Consider the following 26,388-nt stretch of genomic DNA (forward strand, 5'->3'; position numbering starts at 1 on the left):
TCAAAGTTTAAACTTTTTTTTTTCATCCAAATCGATTGCCTTTACATATTGCTTGAAAGCATGTAGTTGGTTTGGTGATCCCCTTACATATTTGACACTACCACAAATTTTTGAAATTGTATCATCCATATCATTCATACCATCTTTAACCATGAGATTTATAATATGCGTACCACAACAAGTATAAAAGTATTCCCTCTCAATGGAAATGAAATATTGTTTCTTCTTTCTATGTTCATTCTCAGTAAACTTATTCCACTATCATTTGCTGAACAGTTATCAGCAGTAACAAAAAACAATTTCAATTGAATTTTCCACTTAGAATGCACTCTAATAAAATGTCACATATGTAACTTACATTATGTGGTGGAGGCACATGTATAAAATTAAGTATATGAGAGTATAATTGCCAATTTGTATCAATATATTGGGCTATTAAGCATAAGTATCCTAATATCTATTGTGAGGATCACTTATCAAATGTCAATAAAACCTGCTGCACGTGGTTACTTAAAACTCCTTGAACATTGACTGAACATCTTTTGTAAGTGTTTTTATAGAAAATGGAACAAACCTTGAATTGCAAGTCTTTAGAAGATCGTTATGATATTTATATTCTGTAAAACTGAAAGGAAGTGCATGCATTATTGTACACTTGGTCATATATTTTCTTATAGTCTCCACATCAAATTTATGTAGATATAAAGAAGTGGTACCAGATTTACTAACTCCAAATGACAAAGTTCATTGTTTTTTATCAGTAATTTGTTTTTTGACCCATTTATCTCTATGTCATTTTAAGTGGCTCGTACCATTGTAACTATGTCCACCTAATCATTCACCACAATGGTTGCATTTTGCAAACTCTTTTCCCTTAAATTGTAGTAATGTGAAGTCATTCCATGCTATTGAAGTTCTTTTCCTCTTGGATTCAACTTCCTTTTCAGTAAATTAAAAAGATTCATTTTCCTCCATATCTACCATCAAATGATATTCTTCATTCCCAACACTGGAAGACATAACTTACTATTTGAATGGAATCAAAACAACTTAAACACATGAAATGATTCAACTCTTGAGTTGAAGAAAAGAGTAACAAAATTCAATTCATATGACATCATGTACATGAAATCATTCAGTTACTGTTCTCTCTATGCAACAAAGACATATGGTAAGAAAGAAATGAAGTACACTCTAGAAACAATGATAGATGTCTATCAAATATCTCGGAAAGACTCTTTTGATGTATCTTGAGTAGGTGGAATCTTTTTCACACTAGCATTAACATTATATATTATTCCCACTCCTTCCTACACAAAAAAAGAAAGAAAAAGAATATCAAGTTCATATATATATATATATAGATTAAGTCAATCCAAGGTTGTCTAATACTGTCAATAAAGAAGATATCACTGAGTATAACAAAAGAGTCTGGAACGTAATATATCTCTCCAAATAGATGACAAGTACATAAAATCAAGAAAAAAAAATGTCCATCTCAGACAAGAACTGACACTAATCGCCATTATCAACTCGATTACGGCATTTATGAAAGAATCCAAATAAAATTTCAGAGTGTCATTTTGAAATATCATACCTCGAGGCCTTGAGATTTTGATATCTCTGTTGAACTGGTTGTATAACCTCACTTTTTTGTTAATTAACAACAACAATAATAATAGTAATAACAAATTGAGTTCAAATCTGTCATCAGATGGTTAAAAATTAAAATTCTATTAAAAAAAATCACAACTAATGAAACTTTTACACATGAACTTTGAATTGTTAGCCATGATGCAAGATTTGCGTCCTCCTTAATAACAATGGTGGTGGTGGCTTGTGACTTGCAATCTTTACTGCTATAAGTGTTGGATGGCTTGTGATAGTAAAAAGGAATAATCAGTAATTTGGAAAGTAGGTAAGAGAAATAGTTTTGCAAATTTGCCATTAAATGGGAACTAGAGTTCAGATCATTAAACTCCTGGAAATCGAATTGGGTCGATTTTCAGCACAACATAGTTAAAAAAATGAACTTCCGTTGAAGAGAAGCAAATGAAACACTTTCATATTTACATCCTTGCTGACCCAGAAAATATAGAAGTAAGTGCCATATTCACAGAAATAGAACAAAAAAAAACCATCCAAGCAGATTTGGTAAGAGTGATGCAACTAATAAAACTGATAGTTGATAATCTGTGTCGCATAAGGCTATCAAATCCATCTCTACCTATTTTATGAGATGCCAAGCTACCATGTATCAGTCTTGGCATCAGATACCTCAGGCACAATGTGAAGAGCAAGTGGAAACATTCACGAGATGAAACATAAAAAATCAAAACAACAATATGCCATCAAGAAAAAATGACACTGACGAGTTGAAACACTCAAACGACAAAAACTGCACATTGATGAATTCAAACAACCCAATTTTTCTAACATAAAATTAATCTTCAAGGAAGAATGCCACCCCCTATTCTTCAACACAATAGATGTACACGTACCACAAGAAATAAGAGTGCATGAACATGGAACTTTCGGCTCCAAAAGATTGTTTGGTAAAAAATGAAGAATAAGGTATGAAATATAAAGAAGCAAGAGAAAATTAAAGACAAAAGGTTCAACGATAATCTAAACACTAGAAAAGAAAAGCTAGGGTCAGATCTACAAAAACAAGACCATTCGTGCAACCTCAGCCACAAATTAACAGAAATGATTCAAAAACAAAAAACGAAAAATGATTGAACTCACACAGGCATAGCTCGCTTGATCTTTTCCATGAAAAATGAAAACATCCAAGTATTGGGATGTTAATCCAGAAGACATTTGACGTAGAACTTGAAGGAGAACATGATTTGCATGCTCTTAATATGGATCTTACAGAACCTATTGTTCTTTCTAATCTTGATGATGCAACTGAGGAGTGAGGAGAATGAAAATCAACAAAGTTGATGTATTTTGAATGTTAATTATGAGACTGAGGAGAATGAGAATCAAGACTGATAAATTTTGGATTATGATTTATGAATATGTTATTTTGTTTGTAATTTTTGATATATATATGTGCAAATATGTTATTTTGTGTGAAATTTTTTGACATATATATGTATATGTGCATGTGTGTGTACGGCCGTACCCCCGTACCCAAGTTTTTTAAAAATGGTCCGTACCCGTACCAGCACCGACACCCATACCCGTACCTATGTGACATAGCCGGCCAGGTACCGCACCGACACTCATCGAAACTTCCAAGACACTCCATTTTTTAACTATGATAGTTTTGAGCAGCTGTGTTGCTTATTTCTCTCTTCTTTTTTATCTTCCCCCCTTCACTCACTTCTCCCTTTCTTTCTCATTTTCCCCCCTTTTGTTAAGCACACCCTTGTCTCTCTCTCCCTCTCTTTACGGCTCCGGTCCTTCTAAAAAACATAAAACAGAAGGTCGGTTCTTTGTCTACACCCCTTGTTGTCATTTAAAGAGGATGACAAGGGTCTATGATCCTGTTAAAAAAAGATGACCAGAAGTTATCTTTTAGAAACAATTTTTTTAAAAAACTTTATTTTATTTAATTAAAATTCTCATTGGACAGAAGTAGCGTTAATACTTAATATAAATGTAAACAAATAAATCTATTAAACATTTAACTAATTAATTATACAAAAGATTTTAAATCAGCATTGACATGTTTTACACTTCAAAATTTGTTTTATATATTATATATATATATATATATATATATATATATATATATATATATATATATAGGTGTGTCCAAATGTCTAATCTTTTAAGGCATACCATGTCCAACATTCATACCTGTCTTCGACATTGACACCCGCATCCGTGTCCATGCAACATAGGTTACTACATTAGTCTTTTTTCGCACTCCTTCCCCCACATTCAATTTTTACCCAACCCATCTCTTCCTCTCCTCATCATCACCACTCCAGTCAATAGTCATGAATTATTTTACAATATCATGATATAAATGTGGACAAGGAAGAAAGGATAGAGGAAAAAGGGGGAAGCAATAAATAAGCATCTTGGATTTATTCTTGGATCAATTCTACTCCATGCTACATTACATTTCTTTCTCGCTATTATGCATCAAACTTTTGTGGTCCTTATAGGAAACAAATCCTATCAAAACTCCCTCTTGCATTTTATGCAGAACAAGAGTTGCTAGACCAGCAACCAAAAACAGAAACCATGGAAATTGCAACAATAAGTAGTCATTCCAATTTGGATGATTGTATGTTGGATATGTAAAATGCTAGTGATGCCATATAAATAAGCAAATCCTTTGAAAATAAAAAATACTAAAAATCACATCCAAGGTTCGTTTAAATTATGATGACATGGACTCTTGCCTGAGACTCAGGATTCCATATAGATTCTCCTTCCTAATGTCTACTTAGTGTTTCTGGTTAGGGTAATGTAATTCAAATCCAGATTACAGAACCAGCACTGAAGATGGTATTGGTTGTATCACTTGTACGTTAAGTGACAGACTTGAACACGGATAACCAATGGTTGTTACAGACTTATAACAACAGACTGATATTGGACAGAACTGAGATCCTTGAGTCACTTATAACATCAAACCTAAGGCATAGGAACAGATGATAATTGTCGCTCTCTGAGGCCATTGTTAGAAACTATAATTTAAGAGAAAAGGTGGAGAAACATAACTTGACAAGCCAATGTGTCAGTACATGAAAGTAGTACTGAAGACAACTTACTCAAAATTGCATGGATATGAAAATAGGTTTGTGAAAACCAATTAAATAAAATCTAACAATTTTTTATAAAGGAAAAAGGGTCATACCTAAGTATATTACAGTAAGAAAATTGCACCAGCTACCAATAATAGCAGCAGCCCATAAGCCTGCAGCAACCTAAAACAGAAGGTAGCAATTTCAGATTGGCAAATAAGAGGTAGTGCATTCATGCTGAAGCTAAAAATATGTTAGCATAACCATCCAGAAATTATAAGAATGCAGACAAATATGTGAAGCAGTTAACAACTTTAAGCTACATCCACCAACAAACTTTTCTACAGTTCAGCAGAAGCAACTCATACCAAAAGGTGGTTGCAGCACTGAAGAAAGCATTGAGGACATTATATAAATGAAGCTTATTGATACACAGAGCCATAAAAGGAAATATTGCTCGAAGTTAAACACTAATAAAAAAGGAAATTAAGGAAAACAAGCAGAATAAGTCAAACGGATGAGAAAGGAAAAGAAATTTGAGCATATCCATTTAGATGTGAATTAAGGATCACATCTGCACAAGTTGGCCCTATCAATATACAGTTTGAAGTTTGAACTCAAAAAGGAAAGCCAACTTGACTCGTCCCTTCCTTAGATGGCAGCAATAGAGTAACTGAAGAAAGGGCAAGCATATCCAAGATGCTACATATGCACATATCTGTTTGCCTAAAAGAGTATCTCCATAGAGAGCAAGTACATACTAAAAGAAATTGCTTCAAGTTTCTTCCAGATGCAACATCTTGAAGAAACCCCAGGAACAGGTTGAGTTGAGCTCCAAAAGAAATAGCTATGTTAACAAACAGCTCCACAGGACAAACAACACGAGGGACTTGAGCTTGAGACCTGTGAAGTTGGAAAAGAGAAAATCTATTTTAAGATTATGGGTATTGTTGAAAAGTAAAAAAGTAAAGAACAACTGATGTAACATGGAAAACCCTCAACAAGAGGGAGAAAAACCACGGGTGAGGAGGTCGGTGCCCACTAGCAGCCAGACACTCTCTCTCTTAATCCTTCATTAACTTTCAAGATTAGGGTTTACAATGGTATAAGTATGCCCAAACAAGGACATAATGGATCGGGTCTAGACCCGGACCCATACATCAAGATCCGTCAACACTCCCCCTCAAGTTGGGCATACATATCAAACATGCCCAACTTGGATACATTTCTCTCAAATGGAGTTACATGTAAAGCTTTAGTTAGAATATCAGCAGTTTGGTCTTCAGACTTCATGTATGGTAATGTTAACTCCCTGACATCAATTCTTTCTCTGTTGAAGTGATGGTCAATTTCAACATGCTTTGTTCGATCATGGAGCACTGGATTGTTAGCCAAGTTAATAGCAGACTTGTTGTCACAATAGATCCTCATAGGCCCTTCAATCTCTATCCCAATATCAGTCTGCAAGATCTTTAACCACAACAACTCTGATACTCCAGTAGCAACTGCCTTATATTCAGCCTCTGCACTTGAGCAGAAGCAGACATCTTGTCTCTTGCTTCTCCAAACAACTAGATTTCCTCCTAAGTAAACGCAGTACCCTGACATAGATTTTCTGGTGTCAACACAGTCTGCCCAGTCTGCATCAGAATACCCTTCAATTTTTATAGACCTCTGTTTCACGTATAGAAGTCCCTTGCCAGGATTCTTCTTCAAGTAGCACATGATTCTATCTACAGCTTTCAAGTGCACATCTATAGGTGCATGCATAAACTGGCTCATCACATTTACAGCAAAGGTGATATCTGGTCTAGTCAGAGTGCGGTATATCAATTTACCAACTAGTCGTTGATATCTCCCTTTAGCTTCTTCACACAAAAGTTCTCCATCCTTGCTACCGAGTTTGTGCCCAACATCCAGAGGAGTAGACGCTGGTCTGCATCCCAGTTTTCCTGTCTCCTTCAGTAAATCCAAGGTATACTTCCTTTGATTAAGCACAAGAGTTGTACCTGATCTGGCAATTTCAATACCAAGGAAATACTTCAGCTTGCCAAGATCCTTGAGATCAAATTCAGCCGATAGTGAACCCTTTAATCTTGCTATCTCTTTTTTATCATCACCTGTAACAATCATATCATCAACATAAACCATCAGTAGAGTAACTTTACCCTCTATCCTCTTCACAAAGAGAGTATGATCTCTATTTCCTTGTTTGTAACCATGCTTCTTCATAACAAGTCTGAGACATTCAAACCATGCTCGGGGAGACTGTTTGAGCCCATACAAAGCCTTCTTCAGTTTACAGCATTTTTCAGGTTTCTCAAAACCCGGGGGCATACACATATATACTTCCTTTTCGAGATCTCCATTGAGAAAGACATTTTTAACATCGAGTTGGCACATCTCCCAACCCTTCAGTACTGTCAAAGAAATAATAACTCTAACAGTCTTCATCTTCGCAACTGGGGCAAACGTCTCTAAGTAGTCGATCCCATATTTCTGACTGAACCCCTTGGCCACCAGACATGCTTTGAACCTCTCAATGTTCCCATCTGGTTTGTACTTAATGGTGTAGACCCACTTTGACCCCACCAAATGAGTCGCTTCAGGAATCTCTACCACCTCCCATGTCTGATTTCTGTCTAAGGCCTTCATCTCTTATTGCATGGCATGAGTCCACTTGGGGTCACTCTGAGCGTCTGTAACACTCCTGGGAATCACAGCCACAGACAAGGATGATACAAAACATTTGTAGTCAGTACTCAATCTAGAATAAGATACAAAGTTACCAATGGGGTGTTGGGTACATGACCTGACACCCTTTCCCAGGGCAATGGGAAGATCCTCCTTTTCATTTTCTACCTGACTCCCTCTCTCAACAGGTTGCTTCTGAGCATGACTTGGGTTATCCAAGGAAGAAGTAGGATTGGGATTCAAAGTGGGCTTTTCACTATCAATCACCTTGTCTGTACAAACTCTCCTCCTAGAATACACCTGCCCGAACAGACGATTGCATTCTTTCTCTGTCTCCATAGGACACTCTCTCTTCTCCCCCTGTTCATGTATAGACGTCCCATCTCCTTCTTTTCCAAGCACATCGACGGATGGATTCTCTTCACGCCTGTAATCCAGAAAATCTGTAAACTGAATGTCCTGACTTGGAGAATACTCTTCCTTAGACATTGACTTTTCCTCCTGAAGAGAATTCTCACCAAAATAAGAGACATGTTCCAAGAATGTGACATCCTTGGTAACGTGAACACGACCAGTGGTGGGATCTAGACATTTATACCCCTTTTGAGTAGGAAAATACCCAAGAAATATTCCCTTAATTGATTTGGGGTCAAGTTTTTTTACATGCGGGTTGTGATTATGAATGAAATACACACATCCAAAGACCTGAGGAGTGAGGTGGAAAGGTCGGCTACTCCCTGGAAGCATGGAGTAAGGTGTACGACCATTTAGCACTCTACTAGGCATGCAATTAATCAAATAGGCACTAGTAATGACTGCATCTCCCCAATAATATTTTGGAAGATTCCTTTGAAATAGTAAAGCTCTGGTGGCATTTAGTAACTGACGATTTTTTCTCTCAGCAACTCCATTTTGAGGAGTATAACTACAAGATGTCTCATGAACAATCCCCCTCTTTTGAAGGAATTCCTTGACAGTGAGACACATATACTCACAAGCATTATCCGACCGGAATGTCTTGACAGACTCACCATACTGGTTTTCCACTAGGAGGATGAAGGTTTCTATAATATGAGGCACTTCGCTACGGTCTTTCAATAGATAAACAAAAGTACATCTGGAATAGTCATATATGAAAGTCATAAAATACTGAAAATCACCACGAGAATGAATGTTTGAAGGCCCCCATACATCAGAATGAATCAAGGAGAAAGCTTTATTAGCACGACTATTTGAAATTGGATACGAAGCTCTAACATGCTTCGCAAACTGACACACATCACAAGATAACATGAAAATGTTTAAACTGGAACATAATTCAGGGAACAATTGTTTCAAAATCCCAAAAGGAAGATGGCCAAGGTGTTCATGCCAATATAAAAACAACTGACGACACTCTTCCTTTTTCTCCTCTGTCCTGCTGACTACTGCTGACATAAGGGCTGTGGCAACGCATATAGGAAGCCGATATAACCCATCAGACACCAAACCAATCCCAATCTTCTTTCCTGTCACCAAGTCCTGCAAAACACAACGTTTTTTAGAAAATATAAGTTCACAGTTGAGTCTCTTGGTAATCTTGCTCACAGATAAAAGATTTAAGGGAAGATAGGGAACATGCAATGCACCATGTACTAAAAAATTGTTCAACAAAGAGAGACTCTCTTTCCCTGCCACAGAGGTAAAGGAGCCATCGGCAAGGGACACACGTTCCTTCCCCGATGATAGCTTGTAGTCATGAAAGAGTTTGGGGTTGCCAGTCATGTGATGAGTGGCACCGCTATCCACAATCCACTCTCCCATGCAAGAAGTACCTTGTTCACCTGAAACAGCCAGTGCCTGATTGAGCTTCACCTCATCTGACGTGTCTGCCTGACCAACATCAATCTGGCTCAAATATGCGCGTAACTCACGAATTTGTTCTGCAGAAATAGAAACTTTACCATCACTAGAATTTGTTGCATTCGACATAGGTTTCTACCCACTAGAAGGCCGCCCCCTACTATTCTTCTTCTCTGGATGCAGGTCCCAACAAAAGTCCACAGTATGACCAAGTTTCTTGCAATGAGTACATTTACGGGAAGAACGGGTAGTTCCCACAGAGACACGACTAATGAAGGCAGACTGTTCATTGTGAGACATGGGATCCTCCTTTCTCCCACTTGTGATCAGTCTCCTCTGCTCTTCAGCTTCAACACAATAATAAACATCTTCAATACTGAAGGATTCCTCAGAGTTAAGAATCTGACTCCATGTAAGATTAGAATGGTAGTCAAGATCCTCCCACTTAGATTTTAATGCTGCGTAGAAATCTGCGACCGAGAGATCCCCTTGTCGCAGAGCATACACGTCCTTCATTAGTTGATATACACGAACCTTTCTTTTCTTTTGACCATACATCTGCTCCAAAATAATCGACATATCCCTCGCAGTCTTCTTACAAAGAATAAGGGGTTCAATATCTTAACAATCCAAGTTTTTACCTGGTTGTCCTCAAGAAACCATGTATCCCAAGCCATACTATCCACAGCAGGTTCGACCTTTCTACCATTCACATAGGCAATTCGTCCGCCACCAGCGATCCCCATAGTAATTGCAGCAAACCATCGTAGATAATTCTCCTTGGTAAGGCGAATAGTGGTGACTTGAACGGGAACATTCTCAGTTATATAAGCCCCAATTTCAGATTGATCAATGTTGATGGTGGACGAGGAAGACGCTGCCATAATTAGAGACCAGCCCTACAAAGAGAGCAAAAAAAAAAGGAACAACAGCGAGCAGCGGCAGAACACCAAAAGTTTATCTGAATGAGGCAGGACTAACCAGGAGAAATTAGGCTCCAAGAGAGCGCTATCTGAATGGCTGTATTTTGTTTATCACCAGTAAGCATCCAAAAGTTGATTCCAGCCTCCCGAAGCAGATCGATTGTTTCAGGAACACCTTCCTGCAATGGCATCCACAAGAAAACAAAGACAATCTACTTAAGTTAAACCAGAATGAAAGCTCTCGCACGAAACAATACCCCCAGAGAAGGAAAAAGAGAATCACCAGCAGGCGGTCTTCTATTGCAGCAACTCCAAGAACCTCAAGACTATGTTTCAAACCTATCAAGAATATATATAGTTAACAAATAATACAGCACTACTGAAACTTAAATGGAACAACACATGCGAACTAGAAAGAATGCATGCATAATACTCCAGGGAGACCAAAAGCATGGCCAATAGACAAGCCATTGCTAAGTGGCGACATGTTGGTCCATTCATTAGAACATTCAAGCTTGAAAACAACCACATCTATAGAGCTCTAATTTGGCCCCCAGTGCCTACAAAGAGTTGGATGAACTTCACGTACATCCAAAATGCCAATGATTTATGATTAGGTAAAACAAGACATTTGACAATCATAGCCTACAATAAAAACTTGATTTTGAAGTACAAGATCAAACTCTCGTGCAACATGAATCGGCTTTTCCAAAACCACTGTACATCCACAAGAACACTGATGAGTTGGGCTTGAAACTCCGACATCAGCTGCATGAACTAGAAGACACTGACAATGTAAAAAAAAAAAAAAAAAAACTAATGATAAAAAAGTTAAAAGCTAACGACTCTTTCAAACCCTTTCCTAAGCAAACCTTAAAAAAGAAATCAACAAAAATACTGCCTAGCCTTCATAAGAAAACAAATTGTGATGGGAACATGGAAAGGGGAAGATGGAAAACTCATGACACTCAGCATGAGTGGAATATGTTTGAGGGGTTTCATCTATTCTATGAATGGACTAGCAGATTGGTAATAAAAAGGACAACATTTTCCAAAAACAGAGAGGGGTTGGGAGTTCCTCATACACCCATGAAGTCAGGAAACATTACAAGAGATGTCAAGTGCTTACTTTTAAATAGTTTATAAATCATCAATTTAAATCATAAGCATAAAGTGCTCGTGTTGTGCAAATGATATGCCTTTCATTTACCCTCAATACCGTACAAACAGCCGCATTCATTTCGCATCAATGTTGTTGAATCTCTAGAACGGAAGCCTTTAAATTTCCAAAAAAATGAACATAAAGTAACCATCCTCAACTCTTAGAAAATAAAAAAAAAGAGCAGATATTGACCCAAGGATCGCACATCCATGAAAGATTGTCGCATTTCAATTCCTTCGAGTTCAGCCTTCATGCCATTTATCTCTTAACAGGCACCCTTTTTGTTTTTCTTGGTTTTGCTTCTTTTTCTTCCTTTTTTTTTCTGCATTTGGTTTTTTGCCTTTTCATTTTTTCTTGCTTTTGATTTTCTTTTTCAGGCCGACCTTCACTTTTGAGGGAATACCTCACCACCCCAAAGGCTACTACGAAGCTCCACCGATTTGGTGGTTAGGTGTAGTTTTGTCACATATCAACCCGTTTCACCTTGTGGGTTTTCAACATGCCAAATGTTCATAAGTCATTATCTTCGCGGCATAGACATAAATCACCTATATGCCTACCCAGTACTCTTGATTATTAACCCAGAGGAACAACTACACAAGCCCCGAGCCCATCTCTCAACTCTTATTTTGCTACCTGCCACTATTTCATAAGGCATTATGGCTTCTCTCTTAGGATATTTTCTTGCTAAACCCATACAAACACTTGATCACTAGAGTCAATAGCATCTCGACTTTCTCAGCTTCATAGGATTTTGCCAGATTTCCTCCTTTAATGATCGACAACAAAAAAAACTTGAAAGTTTCCTTTTGCTTGGGCTGGTAGTAAGAACAAAACGAAGGCATATCATTGCATGATAAGACACTTTTAAAATGTTTTAGGCACAATAAAAAATTTTCTTTCAAAAAAGTACTTGACATCAAATGGGATATCACCTGGAAGTAGGAACTCCCTTCTACCAAAAGAGGAGTTTTTATGAAACCAGTTGGGTAGAAGAAGAACTCCATATGCTCTCCTATAGAAGTAGGGAAGATCAAACTATCCAATTCAAAAGTCGAACTATCGAATTCAAAAATCAAATAGAAATCATCTATTCTACTCTATCCCCACCTATTTGATCACTCTTTCCTTGCACCCTATGCTAAATAAATCAAGAATTCAAGCAAAAAAAATAAAACAGTTTATAAGAACATAAACACGTCCTAAAAATGAAGAAGTGAACCTATATTTACTAAGTTGAACCCTTACCAACCATAAGATATAAAATTTCACTCAAAAAAAAAATGAAAACAACAAAGCAAACCTTTCCACCAATGTCGTGTGAGTTTAATGAGTGAAGATCCAAAATTCTAAAAAAAATGAAGACTACTAAATAATGTTGCAAATCCAACTGAAAACTGGTGGCCACTTTACATATGCCAAAGAAGTTTTAGATACAAAAAAAACAAAAAAACAAAAAAATTTGAAGGTCGTTTTCATATTTAAAAACGATTTTTAATTTGGTGAAAATTCTATCAAAAACACAGGACAACAACTACAATTCCTAGTCTACTTCAAAAACGATCCTACAAATAAAAGTTCAATGTTCTCCAGTAAAAACAAATGATATTAGCACGTCAAAAAACAGAATAAACACTCAATTGAACAATCACACCCACACTGGGCACTCGTATCCATACCAATGTAACATAAGTATCCATGGAACATGGCATATACTACTCATTCCATTCATACGAATAACCTGATGAACATAGATGTTCACCTTTTTGAAAGCACTCCTCAAAACCTGAAGCAAAAGAAATGCAGACATAAAACCGATAGCTTATTTTATGAGGCACAATTGGCTGATATGGCCTACATGCAGCTCAACTAAAGTTAAAAAAAAGCTGTGTGACAAAGTTTGCAACTTCGGTGCTTATTCGCATTGTAAAGAACACCCTTTCCAAGCTCCTTGCAACTTCATCTTCTGTCCTCCCATTTATTAAAAGAAGCTGTCCTTTTGGCTCTGCATGATCTAACTGACATAAGTTCTACTACCATTCGATAGCTTATGCATGACTAAGTAGTTTGTAATAGAAAGCGCAAGAAATAAGCAGGATGAGGTCCAACAGAAACAACATCAGCAAGTTTATCAAAAGGAACCATACTATTAGATCTGGATGGTAGCAGTCTTCCTATTAGATTTCTCACGTATGCCTACACCATTCTGTGCAGGCCTGAGTCTCCACCAACAGCAGCACAAAACAAGATCAAGGGCATCTTCCCTTCATCCACATACTGAAGATCTAGCATGAAGGAAGAAAAGAGAACTAAGACCACATTCTGATCACATCCACATACAGCTTGCACACGGAAGAAAGTTTATGATCTTATATAGTAAAAGATTATTAATTTTCTCTACGAAAGTTATCAAATGACAAAAAGAGAAAACATTTCAGCTCTTTGTGACAATCTGCCTTGACGGGACGAAGTGACCTAGGCTCGTGAGAAAAGAAGAATGAGACATGACTAACCAAGAGAAATTAGGCTGCAAGAGAGCGCTATCTGAATGGCTGTATTTTGTTTATCACCAGTAAGCATCCAAAAGTTGATTCCAGCCTCACGAAGCAGATCGATTGTTTCAGGAACACCTTCCTGCAATGGCATCCACAAGAAAACGAAGACAATCTACTTAAGTCAAACCAGAATGAAAGCTCTCCCACGAAACAATACCACCAGAGAAGGAAAAAGAGAATCACCTGCAGGCGGTCTTCTATTGCAGCAACTCCAAGAACCTCAAGACTGTGTTTCAAACCTATCAAGAATATATATAGTTAACAAATAATACAGCACGTCTGAAACTTAAATGCAACAGCACATGCGAACTAGAAAGAATGCATGCATAATACTCCAAGGAGACCAAAAGCATGGCCAATAGACAAGCCATTGCTAAGTGGCGACATGTTGGTCCATTCATTGGAACATTCAAGCTTAACAACAACCTCATCTATAGAGCTCTAATTTGGGCCCCAGTGCCTACAAAGAGTTGGATGAACTTCACGTACATCCAAAATGCCAATGATTTATGATTAGGTAAAACAAGACATTTGAACACTGATGAGTTGGGCTTGAAACTCCAACATCAGCTGCATGAACCAGAAGACACTGACAATGTAAAAAAAAAAAAAAAACTAATGATAAAAAAGTTAAAAGCTAACGACTCTTTCAAATCCTTTCCTAAGCAAACCTTAAAAAAGAAATCAACAAAAATACTACCTAGCCTTCACAAGAAAACAAATGGTGATGGGAACATGGAAAGGGGAAGATGGAAAATTCATTACACTCAGCATGAGTGGAATATGTTTGAGGGGTTTCATCTATTCTATGAATGGACTAGCGGTTTGGTAATAAAAAGGACAACATTTTTCAAAAACAGAGAGGGGCTGGGAGTTCCTCATACGCCCATGAAGTCAGGAAACATTACAAGAGACGTCAAGTGCTTACTTTTAAATAGTTTATAAATCATCAATTTAAATCATAAGCATAAAGTGCTCGTGTTGTGCAAATGATATGCCTTTCATTTACCCTCAATACCGTACAAGCATCGGGATTCATTTTGCATCATTGTTGTTGAAGCTCTAGAACGGAAGCCTTTAAATTTCCAAAAAAATGAACATAAAGTAACCATCCTCAACGTCTTAGAAAATAAAAAAAAGAGCAGATATTGACCCAAGGATCGCACATCCATGAAAGATTGTCGCATTTCAATTCCTTGGAGTTCAGCCTTCGTACATTTATCTCTTGACAGACACCTTTTTTGTTTTTCTTGGTTTTGCTTCTTTTTCTTCCTTTTTTTTCTGCATTTGGTTTTTTGCCTTTTCATTTTTTCTTGCTTTTGATTTCCTTTTTCAGGCCGACCTTCACCTTTGAGGGAATACCTCACCACCCCAAAGGCTACTACGAAGCTCCACCGCTTTGGTGGTTAGGTGTAGTTTTGTAACATATCAACCCGTTTCACCTTGCGGGTTTTCAACATGCCAAATGTTCATAAGTCATTATCTTCGCGGCATAGACATAAATGACCTATATGCCTACCCAGTACTCTTGATTATTAACCCAGAGGAACAACTACACAAGCCCTGAGCCCATCTCTCAACTCTTATTTTGCTACCTGCCACTATTTTATAAGGCATTATGGCTTCTCTCTTAGGATATTTTCCCTAGAGTCAATAGCATCTCCTAGTCTGGACTTTCTCAGCTTCATAGGATTTTGCCAGATTTCCTCCTTTAATGATCGATAACAAAAAAAACTTGAAAGTTTCCTTTTGCTTGGGCAGGTAGTATGAACAAAATGAAGGCATATCATTGCATGATAAGACACTTTTAAAATGTTTTTAGGCACAATCAAAAATTTTCTTTCAAAAAAGTACTTGACATCAAATGGCATATCACCTGGAAATAGGAACTCCCTTCTACCAAAAGATGAGTTTTTATGAAACCAGTTGGGTAGAAGAAGAACTCCATATGCTCTCCTATAGAAGTAGGGAAGATCAAACTATCCAATTCAAAAGTCGAACTATCGAATTCAAAAATCAAATACAAATCATCTATTCTACTCTATCCCCACCTATCTGATCACTCCTTCCTTGCACCCTATGCTAAATAAATCAAGAATTCAAGCAAAAAAAATAAAACAGTTTATAAGAACATAAACACGTCCTAAAAACGAAGAAGTGAACCTATATTTACTAAGTTGAACCCTTACCAACTATAAGATATAAAATTTCACTAAAAAAAAAATGAAAACAACAAAGTAAACCTTTCCACCAATGTCGTGTGAGTTTAATGAGTAAAGATCCAAAATTCTAAAAAAAATGAAGACTACTAAATAATGTTGCAAATCCAACCTAATTGGTCCAACTGAAAACTGGTGGCCACTTTACATATGCCAAAGAAGTTTTAGATACAAAAAAAAAAAAAAAAACAAAAAATTTTGAAGGTCATTTTCATATTTACAAACGATTTTTAATTTGGTGAAAATTCTATCAGAAACACAAGACAACAGCTACAATTTCTAGTCTACTTCAAAAACGATCCTACAAATAAAAGTTCAGTGTTCTCCAGTAAAAACAAATGATATTAGCACGTCAAAAAACAGAATAAACACTCAATTGAACAATCACACCCGCACCGGGCACTCGTATCCATACCAATGTAACATAAGTATCCATGCAACATGGTATATACTACTCATTCCATTCATACGAATAACCTGATGAACATAGATGTGCATCTTTTTGAAAGCACTCCTCAAAACCTGCAGCAAAAGAAATGCAGACATAAAACCGATAGCTTATTTTATGAGGCACAATTGGCTGATATGGCCTACATGCAGCTCAACTAAAGTTAAAAAAAAGCTGTGTGACAAAGTTTGCACCTTAGGCTCTGAGGTGCTTATTCGCATTGTAAGCAACACCCTTTCCAAGCTCCTTGCAACTTCATCTTCTGTCCTCCCATTTATTAGCAGAAGCTGTTCTTTTGGCTCTGCATGATCTAACTGACATAAGTTCTACTACCATTCGATAGCTTATGCATCACTAAGTAGTTTGTAATAGAAAGCACAAGAAATAAGCAGGATGAGGTCCAACAGAAACAACATCAGCAAGTTTATCAAAAGGAACCATACTATTAGATCTGGATGGTAGCAGTCTTCCTATTAGCTTTCTCACGTATGCCTACACCATCTGTGCAGGCCTAAGTCTCCACCAACAGTAGCACAAAACAAGATCAAGGGTGTCTTCCCTTCATCCACATACTGAAGATCTTGCATGAAGGAAGAAAAGAGAAAAGGAAGCCAGAAAATCATATATCTACATTTTATCAATATGAAAAAACATGAGCACCCTGTTCATGGGATTGTGGCCAGTTCACACACTAAACCGTCAGACTTCACAACAGCCAAAAGGATTCATCCAATCCAATGTGCCTAACAACCAAAAGAGTACAAGGAAAATGTACATTCTAATTGCACACAATTGGGCTTCAAAAGAATGAAATGCCTTCACTATCAAGAATCAAAATGAAAGCATTCTCGAAACTCAAACATTTATGCAACAGAAACAAGAAAGAAACACCAAGGACAAAAAAAAAGAAAAAAAGAGGACCAAACTGTGTCTTATTTGTCTTCCTCCTCCTCAGTCTAAAATTTTCTCTTTTGGCAGTGTGGCTGTCTGATACAAACCTAAGATAAGTATTCATTACTTCACAAAGTCCAACCATAACCCCTGGATCCCAGTGCAATTTCCTTGATGAATCCAAAACAATCATCTAAAGAATGCAATCTGAGTTTATAAATTTTGGTTTAGAAATAGAAGCTCAGATATCAAAACTCAAAAGTACTAGCTGACACGCTTGCCTCTTGAAGCACATATTCATGATGGAAAGTTTATATTGATCTATTTTTTCATTATCTAAAATGACCTAGCAAGCATCTATGCACAACCACATGCACCTTGTAGAGCACATGATCAAAGATCTAAAAATCAATTTTGTGGAACATAACCATTCTGCTAAGTCACACAGGTATTGCTTTTATGGAGCAGTATCCATATCCTTCTTTTTTTTTGGACATGCTCAATGTTAACCAAGTCCATTTCTGTCCAAAAATTAGGGTTTTTATTCTTTTCTTTTTTTGGACTGGTGAATGTGTTGTTCTGTTTGTTTAAACTTTAAATTCTTATTTTTTGCTTATATATATATATATATACATATACATATATATATATATGTATATATATATATATATATATATAGATATGGTCGTACCCAAGTTTTTTTTTTTAAATGGTATGTACCCGTACCTATGTGACATAGCCATTGTGAAGCACAACACTATTGAAATAAACCAAAACAACTGCCAAGAGAACCACCCTAGTCATGGGCACACCCAAACACCTAAAAAATCCTTCATATATACAAAATCAAACTAAAACAATATTCCATGTTTGAGCACAAGACAAAGATATTTCCACAGGAAAATACAGACTTACTTGATAAAGTCAGTTGTTCGCTCATACATTCCTCATCCAACATAATGGCTTTCCTTAAATCAGAAAAGAACAGCTGTTAGGAACAACAATAAATGAATAAGATATATGGAAAATACAATGGGAAGAACAATGGAGAAACCAAACCTGATGCATCCACTTGATAAATCTCCTAACAAGCCATTGATCACATCGGTTTGTCAGCCTATGACAGGCTGGAATGCGCATGAGTAGGCTAAAGGCCAGCTGGACACTTGCATATGCAATTAGAACAAAGATGTAGGTCTTGTAGAAAACAGACTTTGGATTTGGAAGTCCCTTCCTGCATGGTTACCACTATCATAGTTTAGATTTGACAATCTATGACTACATGATTCAACAGAGGACAAATAAACATAAAACAGTAGGTGCAGCGACATCAAAGTGAAGTCTTCCAGATTAAAAAAGAAACAACAACACAAAAAACTCACACATAAAGATATGACACAAATGCTGAAGCAACACCAAACCAAAGAAAACGGAGAACAATTCTCATCACAGCTAAACGACGAGTTGTTGAATGTGCCCCATACATCATGACAATGTCCATACACCTACACGATTAAAGGAAACAGATGATGTAAAATCATGGCCTACTCCTTGCCTCATAAATGACATCAAGAAACAACGCAAGAGACTTGCAAGCAGTACTGGTAAACTTACTCTCAAAATACTTCATTATTATAAAAATACTTCATTATTATAAAAGTAGGACCTAAACTTACTAGCTCATTTAAGGTCTTTGAATTGAACTTCCTTTTGTTGAAAGCAAGGATAGTCAGCCCCTGCACGCATAATATGACATTGGCCTCAAGCATCAAATAGATAACAAGCTCATAGTAATTTCAATCATGAATGAGGATCGCAGAAGAAATAAATACTACATACTGAGACTAAATTTTTCAACTTTTTCAGTAAAAGTATGTGGACAGAAAAGATGAAGCATTAGAAATGGCAACTGAAAACAGTTACAATTATCGGAGTATTAACAAAGAACAAGAATGCAAACAACATTAGAAATGACAACTTAAATGTCGACATGCAAGAGCTCATGTAGCCAGAATTATCGTTGTCATGAGGAAAATAGTTAAAAAATGGAAAAGTACACAAAAGACTGCAGGTGTTCACACTTCACATGGACAAACAGAGAAACTGCCCTAACAACAACGGAAATAAATTGCAAACTATGCCAAATTTGCAGTCGTACAACATAGAAATGTGTGACTCCAAACATGACAAACCAATGATTGCAGTCGTACCACATAGAAATGTGTGACTCCAAACATGACAAACCAATGATTTTTCATAAAAGTTGAATAGACTTTAAATGAAATGTGTAAAGTGTGCATATTTTAGATAGCATCTAGTTGTTATTTTATTATGTTTATGGAATCCATGTTTGTGATTTTGTGTGTTACATATCTAAGTTTGGAGCCAACCAGTACAGGTTACATTATGCATTTTACAACATTGATTAGAGAATTTGGAACTGGTGAAGTACTAAAAAAAGATCAAGATGACATATCATGTTTGATAAGCACTAAGCTCCAAAACATACTAAACCAGGCTACCTTATAGTTTAGAAAACATTTTCGTTTTCAGAAAACATGAAATCATTTATAGAGGTGTGGTTTGCGGAAGGGAAATGTGAAAAGGAGGGAAACCGAAGTATATTATATAACTGCTTAGACAATAGTAAAGAGCCTAAAGATATGACAGTAAAAAATAAGCACTTCTCAGTTTACAGGTTAGAAGTACAGAGCCACATAGCAATAGCTTTCTCTTTTAGTTTGTGTTCCTACAAAACATTGCAGGCATGATGATTCAGACAAAATAGGGATACAATGAATATCAACAACAAAAGATGATAGAAAACCAGAGTTTGTTGTTTCATGACCTTATTGAAAATATTCTTTTAGTGTTGGTTACCAAGGTGCAAAACAACCAGCCAAAAAGCTAATTTTTGGCAAGCCTTTCCAGGAATATAGATAATTTAAAAAAGTTTAACTATATATATATATATATATATATATATATAGGCACAACAGATCTTGGTTAGACAAACCTATACAAAAATACAAATAATATCATTATATCTATGTAACATCAATTCTTTTGAAAATAACATACTACTTCGTTGTAAATAACATTGAAGCCAATTTCCTATCGATGCTGTGATGTTGCAAAAACTGTCAGTCACATCCGTAGCCACACATTACCTAAGAGGAAAATCAGGTAAAAACTAAATCTTGTAAAGAAAGCTGAAATGTTTGTAACATAAGCTCATCAAAGATGTACATAACCAGAAATGATAGAATTCCAGAGACGAAAGAATTTCATCAGGACCAACCTGAAATCCAAATACATACTGCAAAAAATCTAGTACGTCTGCAGTCCTTGTTGCTGGCACAGAGAAGGTATTAGGCAACTTTGGCAATCCACTGTGGTATCTGAATGCTGAAATAGCAGCTTTAACCTCAGAATAGGTATAAAGAAGCCAATCAAAGAAGTTCCCCAGACAAAATATTCATGTTTCCACAATCTTTTACCTCAGGAAAAGAAACAATTATACTTGTTGAAGATGGAGAATCCAGTGGTACAATGTTATCAGCAACTAGATCCTCTGACATTGGAGCATCTCATTTCATAACCCTTTTCAACTGGAGAAAAATGAACCTTTGGTTATATAAAGGCCAATAAAGCAAAGGGAAAAGAATAAATCAAACAGGAGCACGAGAAATGGAACATAACGACTTTCAGATAAGCAAAAACACAGACTGCACTTGTTAATTAGAAAAGCAAAAAGTCAGCATTTTGGAGTTCATTATTAACCAGTACTACCAATGAAAATTTAAAGAACCAACCTCTTCAGGAATTAATTTGTCTGCATCTTCTGGGGATACTTCCTTACTGAGCTGTTCAACAACCGCTCAACTTTCAATGTTGCCAAAACCCTCTTCCTTTTCAGGCTTCTGCGTCCTAAACTGGATTAACAATAAAACAGTAAGTTAAAATATATCGTGGGATGGGCAATCATATGATATGCAGATTTTAGTTAAACAGAACTTCCCGCAAAAGCACAGCACAACATCTAATATAAATTAAACAAAATTCATTTAACCATGTAGTGAAAATAGCAGGCATAAGGACCCTAAAAACTACTAAACTAGTTTACAAGCTAAGGCCATCAATTTCACCAAAATATGACAAAAGGACCTATAGCACTTTTCTACAATATTTTCAAAAGAAAAAAATCATAAGCTGATTACATATAAAAGAAACATCTGTAACTCATCTATTTTGTGTCTTTCCCTGTAGCTTGTAAAACTCCTGCAAACGGGCAATGTCCTGGGTCCTATCTATGGCTCCTGCTTCTCGTTTGGCAAGTTTTTGCTGGAAAAAATAAAAATCGAGAGCTGTAAATTGGGTTTGAAAACAGAACTCACATAAGAGCTTTGGAGAAGCATGGTTGATGTCTGCAAGTAACATGCAATAAAGAAAGCTCCCAAGCATCCCAGACAATTCAATTATATACAAAAAATAAAGGATAAGTCTAACACACCAAGTGGAAAAATTGAAGCATAATACATGTGGAATCATAGGCATTCCATCTTTATTCATAAAAAAGTGTTAAATATAACAGCAAAGATTGCATAAATTCAATTAAAAGAATACGTAATCACAATGCTCCAAATATGAGGGTCAACTCACCTGATTGGAAGCATAAAAAGAACTCCTGCCACAAACAGTATTTTGGTAAGCAAAGGAAGACTAGGCACTAAAATGCAGAAAAGAAGGTTGGTCATGCAATGAAACATGAATTTAAATGTGAAGATTGAGCAATGAGCACTTACTCTTTGGTTGGCACATGAAGATACTTCATGAAAGCTTCAGGAAACTGCTCAAAAAGCTCATGAACAGCATCAACAGAATGAATCTGAAACCAGAAAGTGAAAATGTTGAAGGAACAGCAGATCATCAATCTAGAAGGAAAATTAGTAAAGCAAGCACGCCAAACTAAAATTTATAAATTAATTATTTCAGACACATAAAATAACTTGGTGTATAAATAACAACTTAGAGCAACAATATCTCAAAAAACCAAGCAAAACTCATGATTTTTCCAAGCAAAAAGCAAAACACTACCACACTAAGATAATTAGATGAACAGCATACCTCGCCTAGACCATCACTTGCCCCAAGCAAGAAGCCAACAATTGCAGCAAAGAGTGTATAGAAAATCAGAAAACCGAGAAGATAAATCTGCAAATAATAGCATATCAGTACGAGGCAGCAGGAACAAGAACTATTCAAAATCAAAGACAATGAGCTGCTGCAGGACATTTTCATGAATTACACTGTCAACGAAAACGGGGAAAAATGGTTCTACAACCAACAATACGGAAAAACTTAACCACCTGAAACAAACTTTTTAGCTAACACACAGTCATAAGACCCCAAACTATTAAGCTTATGAATTTGATGGTATCCAAGAACCAGAAACACCCTATCTTCCTAAATCACAATTCACCTACAGAAGTTTTGACTTTGCACACCTTGACTAACCGCATAACATTAATCAATAAAATCTAAAAAATGCATAGATACAAAAGAATCATCAATAAATGAAATTAACAAATTTCAAGCAAAAACCGAGCTGTACGAAACATATTGAGGTATATACAGCACTATCTGTAAAGAACTGCATCCACGTAGTCTAAGGCTCACCAGAACCTAACGAAAGCTTAGCAGCTGATGTTCCCTTCAAAGCCAAAAAAGGTTTCAAGTACACAACCAACAAAATTTCAGCGAACTTAAGGCACAACCCCATCCCCACACTTAGGCAACCCAAGCTAGGGCTTTAGAAACATAATACATGTGTACAGACACTCCAAAATCTGCTACACCACATGCTATCATGAAGCATACCTCAATGTAGCATGGCCATGCCAACCTCCTGCTAAGTCGCTAACTTGCTATCAAATGGCCATTCCATCATTGGCCCAATTCAACATTTGATGTCCACCCCATTATTCCAAGTCTTTGCCAACCGCCTTCATGCTTGGCCTTCTCATAGGTGTTGCGGGTGCTACATTCTCAAGTGCCTCAGTGTATGTCACTAGAGAACTAGATGGAGCCGAGGCAATGAGTAGACCCTAGAGCTTAGGCATGCCTAGGCTGGACTAAGTGCTCTAAATGAAAAAAAATAAAAAATAAAAATGTAAAAGCTAATAAAATGCAACCAAAATATTATTATATACAGTCACATATATAAACATATACATGATTATATACAATCACAGAAAGACTGACAAAATAATACAAAACTTAAGATCGTTAAATAATACAAAATTTATTCATATAAATACACATACAATAACATCAAGTCTCTCTCTCTCTCTCTCTCTCTCTCTCTCTGGTTGGTCCACCAAAGCTAGTGTGATAGACACCAAAGCTGCTCGCTTGTAATTGTGTCTCACTGAAGGATCTATAATTTAGTGTAAGAGTTGAAAGGGGAGAGGAAACAGACATTGGCCACTGACAACTTCTTGTTAAGATAAAAGGTAAGTCGCTTTGGATTGGGTCTAACCTAAACCCAATCCAAAATGTACCGTCATGTGTCAGCATCTGATGCTGCGTTGTGGTTTTGGTGCATCAATGCAGGTACTAGAGCCTTATCAGTTATCTCATACCCATGTTACATGGACAAAACTTAGTTTGTCAACGGAAATGCATAGGCTACTAAGCATCTAGGCATCTTAGGCAGCATTCAAAGCACTTTCAAATGGTAGGTCACCTACAACTGGCTAGCTTAGCTGATGATGCACAATAACAATAATATAACCAACTGCAAGAAATCCAATTCTCCTTGAGAAAATGCTTTTGAAAGCCGTCTAAGTTAGAATGCAGAGAAAACTTCAAGCATAATCCTTTTGGCTTTAGATTTTGATAAGATTAGAAAGAATAATCTTTGATTAACCTCGAAATCTGCCCTAACTCCTCTTTATATAGACTAGAGGAGAGAGAGAAGTTACAAGAGAAACATCTAAAGGAAAAGTTATTACAAAAGTACCCTCTTAAACCTAAAACTGAATATAAACACATCTTAACACTCCCCCTCAAGTTGGAGCGTATATGTCAAATAGGCTCAACTTGGAACAGCAGCTTTGGAATGGTCCCCTTGCAAGAGCCTTAGTAAAGATATCAGCCGTTTGCCCTGTAGTTGAAATGTGTGAGGTACTTACAAACCCCTTTTGAATCATGTCTCTAGTATAGTGACAATCTACTTCAACATGCTTGGTTCTTTCATGAAAAGCCGGATTATTAGCAATAAACAGTGCAGCTTTGTTATCACATAACAGTTGCATAGGAAGAGGCACTTCGACAGTAAGATCCAACATCAGGGATCTAACCCACATAACTTCAGCAGTACCCTGAACCATAGCTCTATACTCAGATTCTGCACTTGATCTGGCAACCACAGTTTGCTTCTTACTCTTCCATGTAACCAAGTTGGATCCAATAAACACACAAAATCCAGTAGTGGATTTTCTGTCCGAGGGGCATCCTGCATAGTCGGCATCAACATACACAGATATAGTGAGTGAGGTACCATTCTGAAAGAAGAGTCCCGTTCTTGGTGAATTCTTTAGATACCTAAGAATCATCATAGCAGCATCCCAATGAACTTTCTTGGGCTTATCCATAAATTGACTCACTCTGCTAACAGCATAGGCAATGTCAGGTCGAGTAACAGTGATGTATAGGAGCTTCCCAACAATCCCTCTATATTGTCTCGCATCAACATCTTCAGTATCATCATCATACAAGCGGGTATTGATATCCATAGGCGTGGATGCAGGCCGACACCCCAGCATCCCTGTCTCTTGCAAAACATCAGTAACGTATTTCCTCTGGCACATGATAAGGCCCTTTTGATTTCTGGCAAACTCAATACCAAGGAAATAACGTAGTTCACCAAGGTCCTTGGTGACAAAGTGTTGTCTAAGGACATCCTTGATGTTGGAAATCCCCTGATCATCATCCCCTGTAACAATGATATCATCAACATAGACAAGAACTATCACCGTACCTGTAGAAGTCTTCTTGACAAAGAGGGAATGGTCGGCCGAAGAACGTCTGAAGCCCTCATTCTCAATATTCTCTGACAATTTCTGAAACCAAGCTCGAGGACTCTGTTTCAGACCATAAATCGCCTTTCTCAATCTGCACACTTTCTGACACTCCCCCTCAGCAACAAACCCTGGTGGTTGCTGCATATACACTTCTTCATGTAAGTCACCATAGAGAAAGGCATTTTTGACATCAAGCTGGGAGAGGGACCAATTCTTGCTGACAGCCACAGCAAGGAGAATCCGTAAAGAAGCATGTCGTGCCACAGGAGAGAAGGTATCATAATAATCAACCCCATAAGTTTGGGTATAGCCTTTTGCAACCAGACGAGCCTTATATCTGTCAATACTGCCATCTGCTCTGTATTTGATAGTAAAGACCCATCTGCAACCAACAATGGCTGCATCAGCTGAAGGAGTAACAAGTGTCCAGGTGCCTCTAGACTGAAGAGCATCCATCTCTTCTTGCATAGCTGCTGCCCATTTGGGATCAGAGAGAGCATCCATGGGATTCTGTGGAAGAGCAATAGCCGACAGCCCCTTGACAAACTGTCGGTACATAGGGGTGAGTCTATCCATGGATAAATGACCAGAGATAGGATGCAAAGTGCAACTGCGTTTGCCTTTCCTTTGAGCAATGGGCATATCAAGTTCATTAGGAGCAGGAACATGCTCGTGACATACTCCTATGTCATCATTACATAAAACATTGTCAGTTGAGTTTGTGTCAGGAATTACCTTGGGCGTGCTGGGTGAAGGCACAGGTGCACATTGAACAGGCGCAGCAGGCTTAGTACGACGTTGGTAGACAGCCCCAAAACGTGGATCAACTGGGTTTGGACAACTCATGAGAGGTAG

The 26,388-nt window shown here is 37.1% G+C and overlaps 1 long non-coding RNA gene across 1 annotated transcript; it reads right to left on the bottom strand.

Annotated features, from left to right (window-relative positions):
* Positions 1-13,846: 13,846 nt before the first annotated feature.
* Positions 13,847-21,376, bottom strand: LOC116267460 (uncharacterized). The gene is made up of 12 exons (XR_004175590.2): positions 21,262-21,376; positions 20,947-21,057; positions 20,748-20,854; positions 19,123-19,182; positions 18,829-18,951; positions 18,506-18,680; positions 18,362-18,414; positions 16,999-17,135; positions 16,750-16,856; positions 16,523-16,629; positions 14,072-14,127; positions 13,847-13,967 (listed from the first exon to the last, which is right to left on the bottom strand). It is a non-coding gene; the product is annotated as an uncharacterized LOC116267460 (long non-coding RNA).
* Positions 21,377-26,388: the final 5,012 nt, after the last annotated feature.

This window comes from Nymphaea colorata, chromosome 14 (genome assembly GCF_008831285.2).
Source record: "Nymphaea colorata isolate Beijing-Zhang1983 chromosome 14, ASM883128v2, whole genome shotgun sequence".
Classification (NCBI taxonomy): domain Eukaryota; kingdom Viridiplantae; phylum Streptophyta; class Magnoliopsida; order Nymphaeales; family Nymphaeaceae; genus Nymphaea; species Nymphaea colorata.